The sequence below is a fragment of the Bubalus bubalis genome, chromosome 2 (genome assembly GCF_019923935.1).
Source record: "Bubalus bubalis isolate 160015118507 breed Murrah chromosome 2, NDDB_SH_1, whole genome shotgun sequence".
In the NCBI taxonomy this organism is placed as follows: Eukaryota; Metazoa; Chordata; class Mammalia; order Artiodactyla; family Bovidae; genus Bubalus; species Bubalus bubalis.
The window spans coordinates 187,777,883-187,800,088 of record NC_059158.1 but is presented as its reverse complement, the minus strand read 5'-3'; the positions used below and the strand labels follow the sequence as shown (position 1 = coordinate 187,800,088).

Below are 22,206 nucleotides of genomic sequence, written 5' to 3'. Positions count from 1 at the left end.
TCTCCTTCAAGAATGGCTGTTTCTCCAAGTGGGGTAGGAAATGCACGAGAAGAGCCTGGAGGACCTTCTTGTGCCCCAGAGCAAAGAGGCTGCTGAGGACAGCAGCAGGCATATCAGAAGGGCATGGACCCAACGTGAAGGCACCGCACACCCCTAAAAGCAACAACCACAAAACCCTAAGAAAACTATTATGGATGTAAATGTATCAAATATACTAACATTTGTCAGTTCAAATGATACCAAAGAAAATTCACTGGTCATCAGGAGAGGCTGCTAAGGGATTAACTCATCATTACTAAAACTTAACAAAGGGAAAGAATCAAGTTCTTTTCCTGCCTTTCCTATACTAACCATAACCAAATAGTTAACACAGCAAAGAACTTTGGGAGGAATTCTACCTAGATGAAGAAGGAATGACAGAAAATCACCATTTTGTAAACTCTAATAGTTTATAATCAGTAATTTATATCAATAAGTCAATAATATTTTTATAATATATAAAGCTAAAAGCTATTCTATAAAAGACTGATGGAAAACATCCTAATGGGAGAGATCAGGCAATAAATACCACCTGAACCTAGAGCTCAGTCTGCGAGCCCACCGGAGACCGCAGCTCAGGAGCGATACAATGGGACGTAGCAGAGCTGACCGTGAAGCACTTGCTCTAAAATGTTAATTGAATCATGGCTCTAGATCATGCTCAAGAGACTAACTGCTGAGGCCTTCTGCCTGAAGGCAATTTTTGGACCTCAGTAAAAGTGACGGGGAGCGCAAAGAGCCAGCGGTTTCTCTGAGTTGAGGAGCAAGACAGCAGAGTTCAAGGATGCTGAAGAGGCTGGACCACGTGGGGCAGAATTCCAGAAAGGAAAGAAGTCACACAAAAAAAGAACTCCAGAAATGTCTCGTGTCCTCCTAAATCTTTGCTTATTCCTCCTAAATCTTTCACATAATGGTGAAACTCCACAAAATCAGGGAAAGAATTACAAGGAAGTTGTAATCTGACCAGTTCCCACAGCTCAGAAGCAGAAGACACTCAAGTTCCACCAAGTCAGACTGGACAGTCCTTGGTAATCACCTGGAATACTCAGTGGCGACCCCAGGGAGCTCACCCCAGGGATAGGGCTAAACTGTCCCTGAATTGAGGACTAGATCCACCTTCAGTTCAGTTCAGTCGCTCAGTCGTGTCCAACTCTTCACGACCCCATGAATCACAGCACGCCAGGCCTCCCTGTCCATCACCAACTCCCGGAGTTCACTCAGACTCACGTCCATCGAGTCAGTGATGCCATCCAGACATCTCATCCTCTGTCGTCCTCTTCTCCTCCTGCCCCCAATCCCTCCCAGCATCAGAGTCTTTTCCAATGAGCCAACTCTTCGAATGAGGTGCCCAAAGTACTGGACTTTCAGCTTCAGCATCATTCTCTCCAAAGAAATCCCAGGGCTGATCTCCTTCAGAATGGACTGGTTGGATCTCCTTGCAGTCCAAGGGACTCTTAAGAGTCTTCTCCAACACCACAGTTCAAAAGCATCAATTCTTTGGCACTCAGCTTTCTTCACAGTCCAACTCTCACATCCATACATGACCACTGGAAAACCCATAGCCTTGACTAGACGGACCTTTGTTGGCAAAGTAATGTCTCTGCTTTTGAATATGCTATCTAGGTTGGTCATAACTTTCCTTTACAAGACCTAAAAACAGACCTGAAAAAGATGAAACTGATCAGCCAGCAACTTAACTGTCTGCCAAAACACTCTTTAAAGAAAGACAGCAAAAGCCAAACACTTATCCAACACCCAACCAAAAATGACTAGATGTGCCAAGAGAACTCCCCCACCCACCAAAAAGACCCATGCTAAGAGAAAATTCAGTCAATAGGAAAAGCCCTGAAATGGTGCATGGAAGACGACGACAAGGACCTCAAAACAGCGATAAGCAGGGGACTTCCCTGGCAGTCCAGAGCTTAGGACCGCCTTCCAACGCAGGAGGTGCAGGTTCTGTCCCTAACTAGGAAGCTTACAGCCCACATGCCTCGCAGCCCCCCCCGCCCCCGGCAAAAAAAAAGACAAGCAATATTGTAACAAATTCAATAAAGGCTTTAAAAATGGTCCACATTAAAAAATATATATCTATCTAGGGCTTCCCTGGTGTTCCACTAGTTAAGAATCTGTCATGCAACGCAAGGGACACTGCTTCCATACCCGGTTCAGGAAGATCCCATGTGCTGTGGGATCAACTAAGCCCATGAGCCACAACTACCGAAGCCCACGTGCCTCAGAGCTTGTGTCCTGCAACAAGAGAAGTCACCGCAGCGAGAAGCTTACACCCCACTCACCACAACTAGAGAAAGCCAGCATGCAGCAACGAAGACCCAGTGCAACCAAAATTAAAACTAATAAATACTTTTTAACAAAGAAGTAAGACTTCCTTGGTGGCGCAGTGGATAAGAATCCTCCTGCCAATTCAGGGCACGGGTTTGACCCCTGGCCTGGGAGGATCCCACGTGCGGGGGAGCGACTGAGCTCGTGCGTGACAGCCGCTGAGACCGCACACTGCCAGCACTGACGCCTGTGCGCCCAGAGCCCGCGCTCTGCAAGAGGGGCCTCCACACCGCAGCAGACAGCAGCCCTGCTCGCCCCAGCCAGAGAGAGGGGCAGGCGGCAAAGAAGACCCCACACAGCCAGAAAGAAAGGGAGAAGTATACCACTATTATGCCTGAGCAACTTAAGGGAAGCATGACTGTAATAGAGAGAGAGAAGATATTTAAAATGAAAACAAAAAAACTTTCAGAAATGAAAAATATTTAACAAGAAAATGTCAGGGCAGATGATTAACAGCAGATCAGAGAAGGGAGAAGGAAAGAACAGGTGAAACTTTAAGACACGAGCAACACAGACGATCCCAAAGGAAACACACAGAGAGAAAATCTAACACAGCCTCACTCACATGTGCAACAATACCAGACAGTCTAGCACACTTGGAACTGGAGTCCTGGTAGAAAACAGAAAATGAGCCAGGTAAAGATTCTTTTTTAAAATGCTGAAAATTTTCCCAAATTTGATGAAAACTACAAACCCAGGGTTCCAAGAATCTAAACAAACCAGGTAGAATAAAGCACACACACCATGATAGAACCAGACCAAAAAGCACATCACAATCAAACTGCTGAAAACCAGTGACTGGGGGTGACCGCCAGCAACTACAAAAGCCTGAAGTCAGCCGAGTGACGTCCTCAAAGGGCTGGGAAAGAAATAACCAACTTGGGATTCTATACACATGGTAATACCCTGAATATAAAATAGAAACATGTTCCAACAGGCAAGGTGGAAATAACATAACACTAGTACACCTGCAGGACAAGAAACGTTAAGGAAGTCCTTCAGGTGGAAGAGAGATACCAATTAGGGATCTGAACACACAGATACTAATAAATGAAGAGCACAGGACACCACAGATATATGGGTAAAGATAACAGACTTTTGCTTTCTCACTTTAAAAACTTCCCTGAAAGGTACGTGTTTAAAGAGTGCATGATACATTGTCAGGTTCACAACACATACTAATAACATGCATGACAAGAGCACAAAGAATGGGGAACGAGAAGAGGCCGGGTCCTGTCTGTGAAGAGGACACCACCATGCCTTCGGCCTAACAGACTGCTGACAGACGTGAAATGCATGCAGTACACTGTGATGCATTTGGTGTCTATATTGTAAACCCCTGAACCACAAACACACGTGAAAGTACAGCTAAACAGCCAACAGTGGAGATAAAATATTCTTTAAACATAAAGGTGCAGAGAGGCTAAATGTCAAAGGATGGGAAAGACACAAGGGAAATTCAGGCATTAGAAAGCTACAATGTCTGTGTTAACCCAATATTGCTGCTGCTGCTGCTAAGTCGTGTCCGACTCTGTGCGACCCCATACACGGCAGCCCACCAGGCTCCACCATCCCTGGGATTCTCCAGGTAAGAATGCTGGAGTGGGTTGCCATTTCCTTCTCCAGTGCATGGAAGTGAGAAGTGAAAGTGAAGTCGCTCAGTTGTGTCCGACTCTTTGTGAGCCCATGGACTGCAGCCCACCAGGCTCCTCCATCCCTGGGATTTTCCAGGCAAAAGCAGTGGAGTGGGGTGCCATTGCCTTCTCGGAGGTATAACACTACAGAAAAATTATTCAAAACTTGCTACAATTTTGGGGGGGCTTTATTACTTTAAAAAGAGAATCTATACGATAAATGGATACATCTCTAACACAGAGCAAAGGTAACAAAAGAATACATAAAGCATGATTCCATTTATGTAAAGCTGACAAACAGGCAAAACTGCACTACTGTTTAGAGACACACACACGTGGTAAAACCATCAAGAAAAGCAAGGAAACTATCACAAGACAAAACAGGAGCTACTTCTAAGAGAGGAAATGGCTGTAATCAAAGAAGGGCACCCTGAAGTACCCTGAAGCACTGACAATATTCTATCACTTGACCCGGATGCTGGTTACACACATGTCTGCTTATAATTATTCTTTAAACTGCACATACTTTTATGCAGTCTACTGAATTTCTCACACTATTAAAAAAAAAACAACTACTGAACAATAATAATGTAAATAATTCTGCAGGTAGATTTTTATTCTGAACATGTGTTTCCATATTGACCTAAAATAGTTTCAGCTAAAAGTGTACAGCAAAACCAAACTGCCAAAGATACAAAGAATGAAGTCATCAGGAACCCAGACAAAAAGAGAGAGGAAATCTCTCTGGAAATCTCTTAAGGTTCCAATGCTTTTCAAATTTTAATGTGGATCTCAAACTACAGACAGAGAACCAACAGACCTGGAGTTGACCTGACCTTCTGCACTCTAACCCTGGTGATGCCAATGTTGTCAGTCCATGGACACTGAGTACCAACACTCAAGAAATCATTAAAATGTAGCTGATGTGAAGATCAGCTAAGAGGAAAGGGAATCAGAAGGTACTGGGAGCATGTGCCAAGCACCATGTCTCTAAAGTGAAAGTTGCTCAGTCGTGTCCCACTCTTTGCGACCCCCTGGGAATTCTGCAGGCCATAATCCTGGAGTGGGTAGCCTTTCCCTTCTCCAGGGGATCTTCCCAACCCAGGAATCGCACCAGGATCTCCTGCACTGCAGGCAGATTCTTTACCAACTAAGCTATTAGGGAAGCTAGCTCATTTAACCCTACCTCAATTCTGTAAGGGGCATATTATCAGTTATGTTTTATAGATGAGGGTAATGAGGCCCAGATAAATTAATCTGCCCACAATTAGCCAGCTCTGTTCAAAAAGAAAAATAAAGGAACCAGAATTGAAACCCAATATGTTCTGAAGTCTCTAAGAAAGAATTTACTAAATGTGAGTAAAGGAGAAGCATGGTGAAGCATTTCAGGCAGCAGAATTCAAAGCGCTATGCAACCGCACGGCATCCCGATCAAGCCTCTCAGTTTGCATACAGAGCCAGCTTCCTCACTGATACAAAAATATTCTTCAGAAACATAATGCATTTTGACAAGATGCTGTAAGAGAAGGAAATTTTCATTTCCACTTATATTTTTTCTGGTGGTGGTCAGAGCAAAGGAATTCATGAAGGGTAAATAATGTCCCGACTACTCCCTATCCCCAGGAAACTACAGGACAATAGCATTCTCGCACGCAGTAACGCTTGTTTCACAAGCTTGCTTGATCACAAAAAAATCACCCAGTAGGTACATTTCCTAGAGACTGTTTCGGAAAGCAGGGATAGGTCCAGGAATCTTAATTTAACAAGCACCCGAGCAGACTCAAGTCCAGAAAACCCTCGGTAGTACTTCTAAAACCTAACCTGATGCTCTCATCCATACTCTTCCTATGCCTTATACACTTTACTGACAGCTTTAAAATATGGCTAATAAAACTTTCAGAAAAAAATAACATATTATAGCAAGCAACCTTACAGATTATGGAGCAACTTAACCTTTATTTTACATATGAGGAAACTTGAAGTCCAAAAACAGGTCATATATTTAGTGGCAAAACAGAACCTGTATCAGCTCAAAGCTCCTTCTAACACATATACGCACATACCAACATCTATTTTAAGTAGTGAGGTGGTCTTTTTTTTTTTGCCCATGCCACGTGGCCTGTGGGATCTTTACCTTGACCAGGGACTGAATCTAGGCTCTCAGCAGTGAAAGCGTTGAGCTCTAACCACTGGACCACAGAGAATTCCCACCAAAATTTATTTTTAAAAGATGAGCAGTAAAGCATTACTTACTGATGACCATCAGAAAGTGACTAGTTGGGACCTCCCTGGTGGTCCAATGGTTAAGACTCTGCACTCCCAATTTAGGGGGCCTGGGTTCAATCCCTGGCTGGGGAACTAGATTCCACAAGCCCCAACTAAGAGTTTGCACACTGCAACTAACCATCCTGCAGGCAGCAACTAGATTCTGGAAGCCACAACTAAGATCTAGCACAACCAAAACAGATAAATATATATATATTTTTAAGTAACTAGTTGAACAAATTTGGCACATTCGCAAAATGAAGCTGTGGAAATAATTAGGCACTACCTCTGTTCCAAGCATGATCTCCAAGATATGTTAAGTGAAAAGAACTTCTGAACAGTGTACATAATATGGCAACCTTCTATGTAAGAAAGGATAAGAAAGAAAGGAAAAGACTATATGTAGATATTTATTTTTGCAAAAAGAAATACTGAAAGGATAAACTGGAAATTAATAAAAGTTAGGAAGAGATGCAAAAGTAAGTACTCAAGAGATACCTGGAGTAACAGGCAAGTTTGGCCTTGGAGTACAAAATGAAGCAGGGCAAAGGCTAACAGAATTTTGCCAAGAGAACACACTGGTCATTGCAAACACCCTCTTCCAGCAACATAAGAGAAGACTCTCCACATGGACATCACCAGATACTCAACACCAACATCAGATTGATTATATTTGTTGCAGCCAAAGATGGAGAAGCTCTATAACAGTCAGCAAAAACAAGACTGGGAGCTGACTGTGGCTCAGATCATGAACTCCTTATTGCCAAATTCAGGCTTAAATTGAAGAAAGTAGGGAAAACCACTAGACCACTCAGGTATGATCTAAATCAAATCCCTTACAATTATACAGTGGAAGTGACAAATAGATTCAAGGTAGACAGAGTGCCTGATAGACAGAGTGCCTGAAGAACTATGGACGGAGGTTCGTGACATTGTACAGGAGGTGGTGACCAAAATCATCCCCAAGAAGAAATACAAAAAGACAAATGGTTGTCTGAGGAGGCCTTACAAATAGCTGAAAAAAGAAGATAAGCTAAAAACAAAGGAGAAAAGGAAAAATATATCCATCTGAATGCAGAGTTTCAAAGAATAGCAAGGAGAGATAAGAAAGCCTTTCTCAGCGATCAATGCAAAGAAATAGAGGAAAATAGTAGAATGGAAAGACTAGAGATCTCTTCAAGAAAATTAGAGATACCAAGGGAACATTTCATGCAGACTGGCATAATAAAGGACAGAAATGGTAGGGACCCAGCAGAAGATATTAAGAAGAGGTGGCAAGAATACAAAGAAGAACTATACAAAAAAGATCTTCACGACCCAGATAAGCACAATGGTGTGATCACTCACCTAGAGCCAGACATCCTGGAATGCAAGGTCAAGTGGCCTTAGGAAGCATCACTACAAACAAACCTAGTGGAGGTGATGGAATTCCAGTGGAGCTATTTCAAATCCTGAAAGATGATGCTGTCAAAGTGCTACATTCAATATGCCAGCAAATTTGGAAAACTCAGCAGTGGCCACAGGACTGGAAAAGGCCCGTTTTCATCCAATCCCAAAGAAAGGCAATGCCAAAGGATGCTCAAATGACCACACAGTTGCACTCATCTCACACGCTAGCAAAGTAATGCTCAAAATTCTCCAAGCCAGGCTTCAACAATACGTGAGCCAAGAACTTCCAGATGTTCAAGCTGGATTTAGAAAAGGCAGAGGAACCAGAGATCAAATTGCCAACATCCGTGGGATCACAGAAAAAGCAAGAGAATTCCAGAAAAACATCTACTTCTGCTCCATGGACTATGCTAAAGCCATGACTGTGTGGATCACAACAAACTGGAAAATTCTTAAAGAGATGGGAATACCAAACCACCTCACCCGCTTCCTGAGAAACCTGTTTGCAGGTCAAGAAGCAACAGAACAGGACATGGAACAACGGACTGGTTCAACTGGGAAAGGAGTATGTCCAGGCTGTACATTGTCACCCTGCTTATTTAACTTATATGCAGAGTCCATCATGAGAAATGCTGGACTGAGTGAAGCACAAGCGGAACACAAGACTGCTGGGAGAAATATCAATAACCTCAGATATGCAAATGATACCACCCCTATGGCAGAAAGTGAAGAAGAAGAAAAGGGCCTCTTGATGAAAGTGAAAGAGGAGACTGAAAAAGCTGGCTTAAAACTCAACATTCAAACAAGGAAGATCATGGCATCTGGTCTCATCACTTCACGGCAAATAGATGGGGAAACAATGCAAACCACGACAGACTATTTTCTGGGCTCCAATCAGTGCAGACGGTGACTGCAGCCATGAAATTAAAAGATGCCTGCTCCTTGGAAGAAAAGCTATGATAAACCTAGACAGCATATTAGAAAGCAGGGACACTACTTTGCCAACAAAGGTCCGTCTAGTCAAGGCTATGGTTTTTCCAGTGGTCATGTATGGATGTGAGAATTGGACTATGAAAAAAGCTGAGCACCAAAGAATTGATGCTTTTGAGCTGTGGTGTTGGAGAAGACTCTTGAGAGTCCCTTGGACTGCAAGGAGATCCAACCAGTCCGTCCTAAAGGAAATCAACCCTGAATATTCATTGGAAGGACTGATGACGAAGCTGAAACTCCAGTACTTGTGGCCCCCTGATGTGAAGAGCTGACTCATTTGAAAAGACCCTGATGCTGGGAAAGACTGAAGGCAGGAAGAGAAGGGGACGACAGATGAGATGGTTGGATGGCATCACCGACTCAATGGACATGAGTTGGGGCAAGCTCTGGGAGCTGGTGATGGACAGGGAGGTCTGGTGTGTTGCAGTCCATGGGGTCGCAAAGAGCAGATACGACTGAGCAACTGAACTGCACTGACCGAGGAAGACATGATGCAAGCGCCAGCCATGCGGCACACCTTGGCGATCTCCCCTCTTGGTCGCAGGTCTGAAAGTCGCAGCAGTGCTTGAGGTGGCGGGTGCCCCTCCCCTCGATATTCTTCGAAACTGCTGTTATACCATCTCTCCCTTTTGCTCCCAGCACTTGAGGCAACAGTGTCTCCCTGGTTCTTGGTCTCTAAGTTACCCTGCCCTACTCTGTTTTGCCCTCTCAGTCTTGCCACCTATATTAAATATCCTCTACCTGAAATATCTAGTATGTTTTTCATTTTCTTGACTGGATCTTGACAGAATATTCTAAAGATAAAAAGAATCACAAATAAAATTTAAATTTACCTTAGTAATTTTGTTAGTAACAATATGAATACTATACTTTTAAAAGTTACGTGTACAGTAGGATAAAGCAAATAAATATGAACAATTCTAGAAAATGAGATTATCAGTTCAAGAAACACAAATAAAAAACCTAAAGAGAAGAGCCCTGTAATATGTTCAAATTAAACTGGAATGTCGACATGAAGTTTTGATTTCTAAAAACCGCGTCTTCTGTCTCTGCCCAGTGAAAGAACCTGGAGATAAGGAGGGCCCAGCGGCAGTGAGCACCGAGGGCACTCAGAACTCGGGTTCTGACGGCATTCTCTGTGAAGGAGACTAGGTGTTCCTAGAAACATGACTGATTTGGGGTCAAGAAGAGAGAGAGTGCAAGGTGCACCTGGGGTATCTTGTGACAGAAAACCACCCCCAACTGACGGCACAGCGAAAGGACGCAGCGTCAAAGAGACCCACGGCCGCAACCAAGTGCAAAAGAATGAATAAATACAAATTTTCTGCCCACAGTGATACAGAGATTAGCAGGGACTCATTTGCTGCCACTGAAGTGACTGACTGTGTGTGTGCTCAGTTGCTGAGTCTCATCTGACTTTCTGCGACCCCACGGACTGCAGCCCACCAGGCTCCTCTGTTTATACAATTCTCCAGGCAAGAATACTGGAGAGGGGTGCCATGTCCTTCTCCAGAGGATCTCCCCTGCTCAGGGATCGAAACTGCATCTCCTGATTTGCCCAGCGGATTCTTTAGCAATGAGCCACCTGGGAAGCCCCAACAAAATTTATAACAAGAAGCAAAGAATCAACCAAAACACCCTGCCTTACTAGGAGAGACTTTTAGTAGTTAATTCCTGGTTGATGGTATCTTGCCAGCTAATAATTGTGAAAACAATCACCCTTTCACAACCTCCAATGAAACTGACTGAGGCAAGGATCACTGATGGACATGAAAACCAATAGGTGAAAGAGAACAGAGTAACTGTGTTAAATTGCTACCCAACGGATTACCTGATCCACATAAAGGGAAAGCTTTACAAAGGAAAGATCGAGGACTCTCAGGTTAACCAAGTGATCAAACTCAGTATCAAAATGGCAAAAGCTGACATCAAGTGTGATACAACATGAACACAGTGTCACCCAGGACTGCAAGCAGGACTCTGTCAAGCCTTCAGACTTGTCTTAAGAGGGGATAACGAGGGGACTAAGTGACACAATACACAGTGAGACCAATCACGACTGTGGAAGGGTCTACCAAAGAACCAGACTGGCCTCTTCAAAATCGACGTCTGGGCTTCCTTGGTGGTCCAGTGGCTAAGACTCACTTCCCATGCAGGGAGCATGCGTTTGCTCCCTGGTCAGGCAAGTTCCACATGCCACATGCAGCAAGAAAAAAAAATAGTTAATGTCACTGAGGGAAAGAAAAAAGGGGAGGAGGTTTTTAGACTATGAAGCAAAAACTAAGTAACAGCCAAATGCAAGCTGGCAATCCTGACCGGATCCTGGTTCCTACTCTAGGCCTTTACACTCGCTGTTCCTTATGTCCCCAAACTTACCACTGAACGTCCTGCCTCGTATCTTTCAGCCTGAACATCACCTCTCACTGAGCCTTCTCTAAACCAATTTCAATTCGTTTTCCCTTCAAGCTAGCTCTCTTTCATCTTCTTTGAAGTACTTATGTGAAATTTTGTTCATTCATTAATTCCTTTCTTCATTCTCAAATATAAGGTCCTGGAAATCAGAGCCCTTGCCTATTCTGTCCACTGTGACCCTAATACCTTGAACCATGCCTAGCACATAGCAGCATTCAATAAATGTTTGTTAAATGGATGGACCAATCAACAAAAAGGCAAGAAAGACTCAACAGACACTTGGGATTATGCAATGCTTCAGAAAGATCATGAAGAACATCAGCCATAAGAATCAAAAGCACACACTGGGTGCATATGCGACACAGAAGGACTACATGTGCCTGTGGCACTAAAACAGGGCATGGGAATCACACTGCCTGATGGGAATCACACTGCGTGATGGGAATCACACTGCGTGATGGGAATCACACTGCATGATGGGAATCACACTGCGTGATTGTCCCCTTTAAGGTATGTGGTAGCAGTCAGCACCGTAACTTTCTTTTTGGAACCTATTTGTGCGAGGACAAACAGGTGGAGCATACAGGAGTTATTCTATAGAGCTAGACCGAGTAGTTAAATGAAAAAAAAAATGGTTTCTATTAGGAAAATGAATCTTTCAGTTATAAAAATGAACATGATTTACATGAGAGGCAGTGAGACGAGTCTGGCTTTAACAGACTGCACGATACGTGTCGTGGAAAACAAGGCTGGAAAAGGACAAAGAAGTCCAAATGGAGAGCTTCACAGATAAGCATGTGTGTGTTAGCCGCTCACACACAGTCCGACTGTCCAGCTCTTTGCGACCCTGTGGACTGGAGCGCAGCAGGCTCCTCTGTCCATGGGACTCTCCAGGCAAGAATATGGGAGTGGGTGCCATTTCCTTCTCCAAAAAGGCTGATGCAGTGTGGAAACCAGGATGGTGACCGCACTCAGCAGCACAGCTGCAATAAAGCATCACTGAGGTCTGAGGAAGTGCTCTCTTCTTATCTCACACGTAAGAGAACCAGGCAATAATGAGCTACCACAGGATCCCAATCAGAGGAGAAACATTCAGAGCGCAGTTCTTTAAAACTGGTCTGTCATAATACTGTCACTTCAATCTTAATCGTTTCCAGAAACTACCAAGAAGAACAACTCCATCAACAGCAACTACTTTTCATAGACTATTTATCGTGTGTGGACATTTACATGTTTTATGAGGCAGGAACTGTAACTCCCTTCCTGAAGATGAGGGAGACTGAGATCACACATCTAATAAACAGCACGGCCCTGGCAACAAGACCAGTTCATTGAACAACTACATCAGCTCTTCAGTCTGCCTTCTAGAGTCACGCCAGCAAATATAATGAGAAGCAGGCAAATCTGAGGAACACTGAGCAAGATAATACAGGTCTGCACAGGGCACACACACAGATTGTTTCAGTAGTATTAACCAACGAGTCCCAGCTTTACCAGATTAGAATAAAATTATTCTATCTAGAGAAATGGGAATATTGAGATGGGAACCTGGTTAGTAAAGGTATTTTTATCTTCAGAGACGTGTGGGGTGAAATAACGGACTTAGTTGTGAACACATGGGCAGTTGAATTAAAGAATATGCTGTATAAAGTCCCTGGAAAATTAAGAGGCATAAAAGAAAGATCACAACTGGATAGATTTAAGAAACATCCGGGCAGTGGTGTCAAATGAAGACACGAATAAGCCCAGTTCTCCAAAGACAGCAAGAGGAGCACAGGGGAAACGGGAGAACATGTATTCCCGCTACAGGCACGTCCGCACACGGGGCGGGCAGGCCACTGGGACGACGCGATGACAAAGCCAGCGGCCACGTTCCCTTGTTCCAGTCTCAACGTTTCATCAAACAACGTAGTAACAATGTTTACGATTCGAGTGTTTACTATGTGCTAGGCAATACGTTGAGAAGCTCATTCGCACTCTGAAACTTAACTGTCCCCAAACACGGGCATTACCCTCATTTTATAGATGAAAAAACTGAGGGTTAAAGAACCTAAGGTCCATACCCAAGGAAAGCAGCAGAACTAGGCAGGACATGAGCCTGGGTCTCCCCGGGGCCAAAGCCTATTATCTTAATTACTATACTGAAATAAATAATGATCAAGCCAGCCCACAGAGCATATGTAAACCATTAAGCTTCCTCTGTGTGTTTACACATTACATAAAAGCTGTCATTTTAATCATTTTCGAATATGTAGTGCAGTGGCATCAAGTACATTGTTGGGCAACCGTCACCTCCATCTACCTCCAGAACTTTGATCCCAAACTAAAATTAAACTGTAACTCTCCCTTGCCTCTTCCCGGCCCCAGCAACGGTCATTCCACTTTCGCTCGCTATGAATTAAGACTGTTCTGGGGAGCTCATACCAGTATGATCACACAGTATTTGTTCTTTTGTGGCTTATTTCACCTGATGCAACATCTTTAAGATTCATTACCGTTAAGTTACTTTAAGTTAAATAAAATGTGACATTCTAATCCACATACTGTTATGTATCTCAGTGGAAACAGTGTCAGACTTTATTTTTCTGGGCTCCAAAATCACTGCAGATGGTGACTGCAGCCATGAAATTAAAAGACGCTTACTCCTTGGAAGGAAAGTTATGACCAACCTAGATAGCCTATTAAAAAGCAGCTAGAAAAATGAACACATCACCTTCACTTTCCTGTCAACCACGACCTTAAGCACCCATTTTCAGTTAAGATACAGATGGTGTGTGTCCAACACTGCACCACTTACAGATGCTGCTCAGTTCAAACATCTGTAGAACTTCTGCAATGTGGGCAGCAGCACGCTACATTGATTATAAAATACCACAGCACTAAGACGAGAAAACTGTACTGAACAGAAGTTCAAGATCAGAGATGCTAAGCAACCTCAATTTATGTAAATAGATTTTACAAAATAGTTTAGTAGAGTTCTGGCTTAAGCTGTTAGCTTCACCTCAGAAGAAGGACGTTCTTGCTTTATTTATTATTGGGAAAAGAGACAGTATTAATAATCACTAATAGTCAACATTCTGAGGGACAGACAACTAAACATTGATTGTGATCAAATTAAAATCATAGTCCTGCGTGTGCCCGTTTATAAAACAAAAACAAAAGCGTCATCCCTCTAAAGTTGTCACCACTTAGTAATCTGAGATATTTTAACTGCAGCTGCAATGTTTGTGTTTATTTCTTGTGCATGTGACTCACTCTCAAAAAGGTTCTCCCAAGCCTCCGGTGGATTTCTGAGGATGCAGAAACCATAACTGGGGCTCACTGTGTGGGAAGTGTCAGAACAGTGAATGAATAAAAGAGGAAAAGAACTCATGACAGAATTCTTTTCTAAGTTTTTATAAAAAGCAGGTTGCTCACAAAAGGGATATTTTCCTGCAGAATAACAGGAAAGGCTGGGGAAAGCCACCCTGGCTCTGAGACTTTCTCACTCCCTTGGTTGGATTCAGTGCATTTTTCACACTGCAGCGTATTTAACTCATTTCTTAGATTGGCTCCCAGACCATGTTGCGAGCAACTTCAGACCAAAAGCTGTCTTGTCTTAGAATCATCAGGACCCACTTCCCAGAATGTCCAGCACAGAGAAGGCCCTCAACAGGCATCTTCATAAAACGGATCACTGAATAATCAACTTTACATTCACCTTCTATTTTACAAAGCATTTTCACAAACACTGTTGTTTCACATAACAATCTTGTGAAGTGAGAAGGGCGTAATTTAAACAAATGGCTTCTGGTTTCATACAGACTGACTAAAACAAACCTGAAATCACGAAGACAATCGTGTATTTTTGTTCATCTCTGGAGCAACTTCTGGGGACTTCAATATTCTTGTAAAACCTAGAGGCTGGGCTAGCATTTTCACAGTATGTGGCAATTACACGGCTCTGAGTCTTACAGGAGGGTTTTAACTTTATAAAGCAGTTTTAGAGAAGGCTCTTCCAGAAATCAGACACTTGAGAAGCATCCTAAGCGATTTTTCCTGATCCTACTTTTCTGTGACTCTGAGAAGAAACTGCAAAAGGCAAAATGCTGGAGAGTGAATGATGTCATGGATGTCCTGAAGTTGCATCAATACCTGATGATGATTTAGCACAACAACCCAACACAGCACGCCAAGAAGTGCAGTGCCAAACCACCAGGACGTTTCCTGCATTAATCTCCTGACTCTTTATTAGCACATTGATACGCAGAGCGGCTCTCCAACTTTCTAAAACAGAGAAGTTGCTGGTTTAGGTTCATGTCCTTAGCAAAGGCACTGAGAGAATCTACAAATCTCTATGGAAGAGGCTTTAAGAGGAAAAAAGGGCCCCAAATTAGCTAACATTAAACAGTTGTTCTTCTAACAATTAAAAGCTCCTGAAACAGACTGAAAACCCGTGGATCAATATAGATAAGAGTAATACTTATACCAGGCCTGTCAAAAGCTAACAGTTATAGGATATAAAAGGACATCATGCAACACAAAGGAAACCAGTTTATATACACGCATACGCTCAAAATGAGGGATCTGAAACAGAGCATCACTATTCCCAGTAAAAGCTGCAGACTAAATCTTAAATGCTCACCTCTGAACGATGCTATTTCCTCTCAGATTTTCTTGTCCCTTTAAACCCATGATGTCATCCTTCTTAAGCACTAGTTGAACAAATGTAAGTTACAAAAGGTATCTCGCGTGTCCAAGCCAAGCTATGGCCTCAACAATTTCCCACAGAACAACTGCAACTGAAGCCATCATTCCTCAAGGAAGAGACTGCAAGGCTTCACACTGGCTTCTCTACTAGAGAAACAAAATCAAAGTCTCCACATTAGCATCTGAACAACAGCAACAAAAGTTGTTCTCAAGAAGGCTAAGTACTGCACAACGTCCGCCAGCAACCAAGAACGGGTAATGCGTTCTGGGCAACTGGAACCCACCACAGGAAAGTCCAAAGACTATGGCAATTAAAAAATAAAGCTTTTATTCTCCTAATAAAATTCAGAAACCAGTAGACAAAAGCAATTAGGTATCGAAATCTTAACAATCCAAAGGTTTCAAAGGAACGAGGGCTTCATTAGCACCGAAGTTACTCTGCGGAGACTATCGAGATCTTACAACTGTTTTTTCTTCGTTTACAAATTGGTTCCCACCCTCCACGGTTCCCTTTGCACAAACAATTCTCGCCAGAAGCCTTCCACTGTCACAACGTGGGCTGCTGTCTTAATCAAGGAGATCCGCAGTTCCTACTCGCTGGGGGAACACTCAAAAAGCTAGAAGGGTAGGAAAGGTTGCTTGTGTTTCATTTTTTAAAGCCAATTCCAAAATCTTCCTTTTGCAGCTGCAGCTTCAGAGATGCTGGCTCCTCGCCGCAGCCCTAATTTTGGAGCGCACCGGCCTCCGGCGCCTCCCGAAAGGCGTTGAAGATTTGGGGGCGGGGTGGAAGGTGATCTGACACCTCAAAGCCATCCTTACCCCGGTCACACGCCCTTCGTGGCCCCGGTGAGGGGACGAGAACCGCCGTGCTAGAGGGCAGAGGCCGGGTTCGCCTATCCCAGAGGCTGCCTGGAAAAGGGCTCTCCTCCCTGCCTCACCCGGGGAGGCCGAGGAAGACTAAGGCGAGGCCCCCAGGCCAGCCGGCACCGACGCCCGCGCGGGGTCCACGGCCCGGGCCGGACCCAGCGCATAAAGGGCAGGCGGCGCCGGCTCCCAGCCGCGGCCCCGGGAGAGGAAGAGGCCTCACCTGGCCTAGCCCGCGCCACGTTCTCGGGTACGCTCCGCTGGCGAAGGCGGTGAGGGAACCCGGGTCAGGACGCGAGCAGAGGCGCTGCGCCCCAGGCCGCGCCCGCCGCACTCGGGACGCCTCACAGCTGGCGGGACACCGAGCAGCCCGGAGCCGCCATCTTCCTCCACTCAAACGCCGCCGCCGCCGCCGCCGCCGCCGCCGCCGCAGCCTCTCTGGCTGAGCAGACAGCTCGGAGCGCGCATGCGCCACGGGCCGGCGCGGAGGACGCGCGCGCGCACTTGTCAGCGCGGCGGGCCCGCGCGGGGCGGCCTGTGGGCGGTGCCAGGTGGAAAGGTGCGTGCTGCCGCCGCCGCCCCAGCCCGCCGCCGCCGCCCCGCACCCCACTGCAGACCCCGGCAGGTTCTCCAAGGTCGGAACGCCGCCTGTGGAGCCAGGCTGGAGGGAAGGACGGCCTCAGAACCGCTCTCACCCGCACTCCTTGGGACAACCGAGCAGGTTTACCAACGGCTTGAGACTGTAATAGATGTCAGTTAATTCACTTGTACTTCTCAGGGTCCGATGAGCACAAGTGCTCTTGATGCCAACTGATGGAGAGAAACTCAGTGCCTTGGTTATGCAACTAAGCCTCCCGTAACTGTAACCACCACTGTGTGACTGGTTACTGACTCCATTTTTCAGGTGCGGAAACTGAGGCACAGGATGTATCATTTTCCCAAAGCCGCATTGCAGGGTAGTTGGGGTGCGGAGGTAGGATTTGAATTTAGGCCTAACTGGTTCCCAAGCTCTTTGTGCTTTCCATCATCATTATTGCGATGGGATGGGTTCCAGCAAAGTCCCCCTTCCAAGGGAGCAATCTGGTGTGTGGATGCCAACCTTCCTGAAGTATCTGTACAGCATGTGATCTAAGGGGGTTCCAGAGATACAGAGCCCAAGGACGTCAGTCTTCACCCCAGGCACCTAACAATGAAGCAACCTTGAACTGCCAGCCCACCACCCTGGGATAAAGTGGGCATTCTGGGACACCTCATAGGACATGGGGCTGGGTCAGAACTAAGTCTGCTCTCAAGTTGGGAAGGCAAGACGCTATTGAACAGATCTGGGTCAAGCTCACTCTGAAAAGCACTATCTGTGCTACACACTTGAATAATGCAAAGACCCCTGGTTAAACACTCATGGAGGGAGCTTTCTGGTGGTCCAGTCGTTAGAAATCTGCCTTGCAATGCAGGGGACACCAATTCAATCGCTCATGCTGGAGGATCCCACTTTCCCCAGGGGGCAACTAAGCCTCTGCATGGCAGTTACTGAGCCAGTGGGCCCTAGAGCAGGTGCTCCACAAGAGAAGCCCGTACACCAAGAAGAGTAGCCCCTGCCCACCACAAGTAGAGAAAGCCTGCTCAAAGCAATGAAGACCCTCCACAGCCAATAAGTAAAAAATCTTGGGGGCAGGGGGAGCCTTTCGGTTAGAAAATGTCACAGCAAAAGAGAAACTTGGTAGTTATATTTAAAAATAAATATTAAAATCATATCATTAAAAACCCCAAGCTTGGCTTCCAGGTTGGCTCAGTGGTAAAGAATGTCTGCCAACGCAGGAGACACAGGTTTGGTCCCTGGTCCAGAAAGACTGTCCACGCCTCGAGACAGCTGAGCCTGTGAGCCACAGCCACTGAGCTTGTGCTCCAGGCCCGAGAGCCACAAGTCCTGAGCCCACGTGCCACGACTGCTGGAGCCTGAGTGCTGCAGAGCCCGAGCTCTGCAACAAGACCAGAGGCTGCGATGAGAAGCCCACGCAGGCAACCAGAGTAGCCCTGCCCAGCACTGGAGAAAAGCCCTTGCAGCAGTGAAGACCCCCGCGTGTCAAATAAGTAAAAGTTTTAAAATCTCAAGCTTAAAAATTGTCATAGAACGTGTGAACAATTCCCCACCCCCAAATACTCTGTAGAGCTCAGTGTTAGAAACACTGGACCAGCTTGTAAGTGCTTCCTTTTAAAAGTGCAGGTTCTACCTTTTAGCTCTCTGGAGGTCAGCAACAACGAGCACCTTATGAAAGGCAGCAAAAAGGGAACCAAGAAGGAAGTGGTTGGTCTGTTTTCTAAGAAAGATTGGTATAATGTGAAAACATCAGCTATGTTCAATATAAGAAATATTGGAAAAACACTAATAAAAACTCTGGGAACCAAAATCCCATCTGATGGCCTCTGGGGTTGTTGTTTTGAAGTGAGCCTTGCTGATGTGCAGAATGATGAAGTGGCATTTTAAAACTTCAAGCTAAGGAAAAAAAAAAACTTCAAGCTAATTACTGAGGATGTTCAGGGCAAAAACTGCCTAATTTCCATGGCAATGATACCTCTGACAAAACATGCTCCATGGTCAAAAATGGCAGACTGTGACTGAAGCTCATGTTGATGTCAAGATTACTGATGGTTACTTGCTTGTCTGTTTTCTCTTGACTTTACTAAAAAAAAGAAAAGAAAATGAAACAATCAGATTGAGAAGAACTCTTATGCTCAGCTTCGACAGGTCCACCAAACCCAAAAGATGATGGAAATCATGACCCAAGAGATGCAGACAAATGACTAGATAGAAGTGGTCAATAAGTTGATTTCAGACAGCATTGGAAGAGACCTAAAAGGTTTATCAGTCTATTTACCCACTCCATGATGTCTTTGTTAGAAAAGTAAAACTGCATATACACACACACACACACACACACAAAACTGGGGCATCCATGGTGCTTCAATGGTAAAGAATCCTCCTGCCAATGCAGGGCCTCAGGGTTTGAGCCCTGGGTCACATAATTCAATCACTGTGCTGTACACCTGAAACTAACTCAACACTGTGAATCAAGTATGTTTCAGTTACACTTTTTAATATAGATGAATAAATAATAAAGTAAAAATGCTGAAGCAGTTCAAGTTTGACTTGGGAAAACACATGCAGTTTTATAATGAAGTGGTGATTCTGGAAAAGCTACTGGGGATGAGACAGGTACTAAAGTTGAATGAGCCAACGGATGTGGGCCATGCGTCCAAGAATCTTTAAAATTCAGACCTTTAACAATGATAAAAATCTTGTGTAAAAAACTAGGTTCCAGGGCCCAGGCTAGACACTGCCTCCAACTTCTTCTAAAGCTCCCCAGGGATTCTGATGGCCAATTGGGTTTGGAACTGCTAGATCATGATAGAACAGGTTCAAATACAGAACCACTCTACCATGAATCTCCTAGCTCAAAGATAGCAGGGACTTTCTGTACACTGCTTTATCACCAAATAGAGACTGGCACACATTGGAGACTCACTAAGTATTTGTTGAATGAATAAATGAACTGGGAATTTGAAAACAAGGCATCCAGTCAAATATTAGCGAGTGCCCATGGCAGCCCTCTCCACTGTTCTCGCCTGGAAAATTTCACTGCCAGAGAAGCCTGGCGGGCTACATCCATGGGTCACAAAAAAGTTGGGACATGGCTTAGTGACTAAACAAGAACTATGTGCCAAGCCATAGTAATGTACTTAAAAAAAAAAAGTCCAGTAATATACTTTTAAATAAAACAACAAAGTCCTTGACCTCATGGAGGCCCCACAGTTTACTGGGAGAGACAGAGAATACTGTGTAAAAGGCCAATAAAAATTATCATTGATGATAAGCCCTAAAGTATTATTATTATAGCAATGGCCGTCAATGTATAATGTATACTTTTATCATGTACCCAACACTGCTACTTCAGCTTCCCTGGTAGCTCAGACGGTAGGTAGAGTCTGCCTGAAATGCAGGAGACCTGGGTTCTGTCCCTGGGTTGGGAAGGTCTCCTGGAAAAGGAAATGGCAACCTGCTTCAGTATTCTTGCCTGGAGAATCCCATGGACAGAAGAGCCTGGTGAACTGCAGTCCATGGGTTGCAAAGAGTTGGACAAGCAACTAACTTTTCTATGTTGCACAACTTCTAAACACTACTAAGTAAGTGCCTTTGTTGAGCTTATTTTGCAGATGATGAACCTGATGAACACTGGGATTAAGTGGCTTAACCTAAAGTCACAGTGGGTTTGAACCCAGGTGGTCTCTCTTCAAAGACTTTGCTACTGAACTCTGTACAATGTTGCTTCTGACAAACAAAAGGAACATAAGATTAAGGTCAGTTAATATATGGCCTGGAATATCAGGAGAAAAACTGGACAATACCTCCTAGGTCGTGGAGATTTGGGGGTAGGGAGGATATATGATGAAATGGTGTTTTAGAACAATCTCTCTACATGGTGAAGACAGACTGGGACATGACTGGAGATGAGGGGACTAAACAAAGCTAGGATGAGGGGAGTGGCTATGATCCGATCCCTCTAGGATCATCTAGAGGCCACCACTACAATTACTGAAATGAATTTCTCACGTATTTACTTACTTAGAATAAATAATATATGCACGTAAAACAAATTTCAAAGGGTACAAAAGGGCACATGATAAAAATGAAGTCCATCCCACCGTCTCCCAGCTACCTGGTAAACTTCCTCTCCACCGAGGTGACCACCGTTATAAGTTCCTCATATCTTTCTAGAGATGCTGCACAAATACACAGATAAATTAAAACCCACACAAAGCAGACTGTACTCACTGCTCTGTCCGTGCTGTTTCCCTAATGACTATCGTTCTTCCAGATCTTTTGAAGTCAATTTACTTAGAACCACCTAAGTTTTGTTAGTAGTTCATTCTATTCCTTTGCATGGCTGGTCCATATATTTTTAAAACAAATCCTCTAGAGATAGGCATTTGTTTCCAGTCTTCTGTGATTATAAACAAACAGCAATCAATATCCTTATACATGTATTTGCATATGAGTACATGTATCTGTAGGGAAATTTCCTAGAAATGCAGTTGCTGGGGGACTTCCCTGGGGAAGGACTGAGGCAGTCCAGTGGTTAAAACTTCACCTTCCAACGCAGAGGGTGTGGGTTCCATCCCTGGTAAGGGAGCTAGGATCCTACATGCCTCCTGACCAGAAGACCAAAACATAAAACAGAAATAATATTGTAACATATGCAGTAGAATTTATAAAATGGTCCACATAAAGAAAATATTTTTAAAAATGGAATTTCTGGGTTAACAGACATGTACATTTTAAATATTGGTAGTGGGTTCATGGGCTTTCCTGGCAGTTCAGCTGGTAAAGAATCCACCTGCAATGCAGGAGACTCCAGTGCGATCCCTGAGTTGGGAAGATCCCCTGGTGAAGGGATAGGCTACCCACTCCAGTATTCTTGGTCTTCCCTGGCAGCTCAGAAATTAAAAATAATTTACCTGCAATGTGGGAGACCTGAGTTTAATCCCTGGGTTGGGACGATCCCCTGGAGGGCATGGCAACCCACTCCAG

The 22,206-nt window shown here is 44.5% G+C and overlaps 1 protein-coding gene across 3 annotated transcripts in view; it reads right to left on the bottom strand.

Moving 5' to 3' along the window:
- The window catches only part of FBXO42 (F-box protein 42), a 105,569-nt gene that overhangs the window by 64,790 nt on the left and 18,573 nt on the right, over positions 1 to 22,206 (bottom strand). The window contains exon 1 of one of the 3 annotated variants that reach the window (XM_044938236.2): positions 16,846 to 17,072. The exons of 1 other annotated variant lie outside the window; for it this stretch is intronic. The gene's annotated coding sequence lies outside the window, so the exon portion shown is untranslated. Of the gene's footprint in view, positions 1 to 16,845; positions 17,073 to 22,206 lie in introns of those variants that run through there. One more of the 3 variants, XM_006066587.4, reaches the window with a different exon arrangement.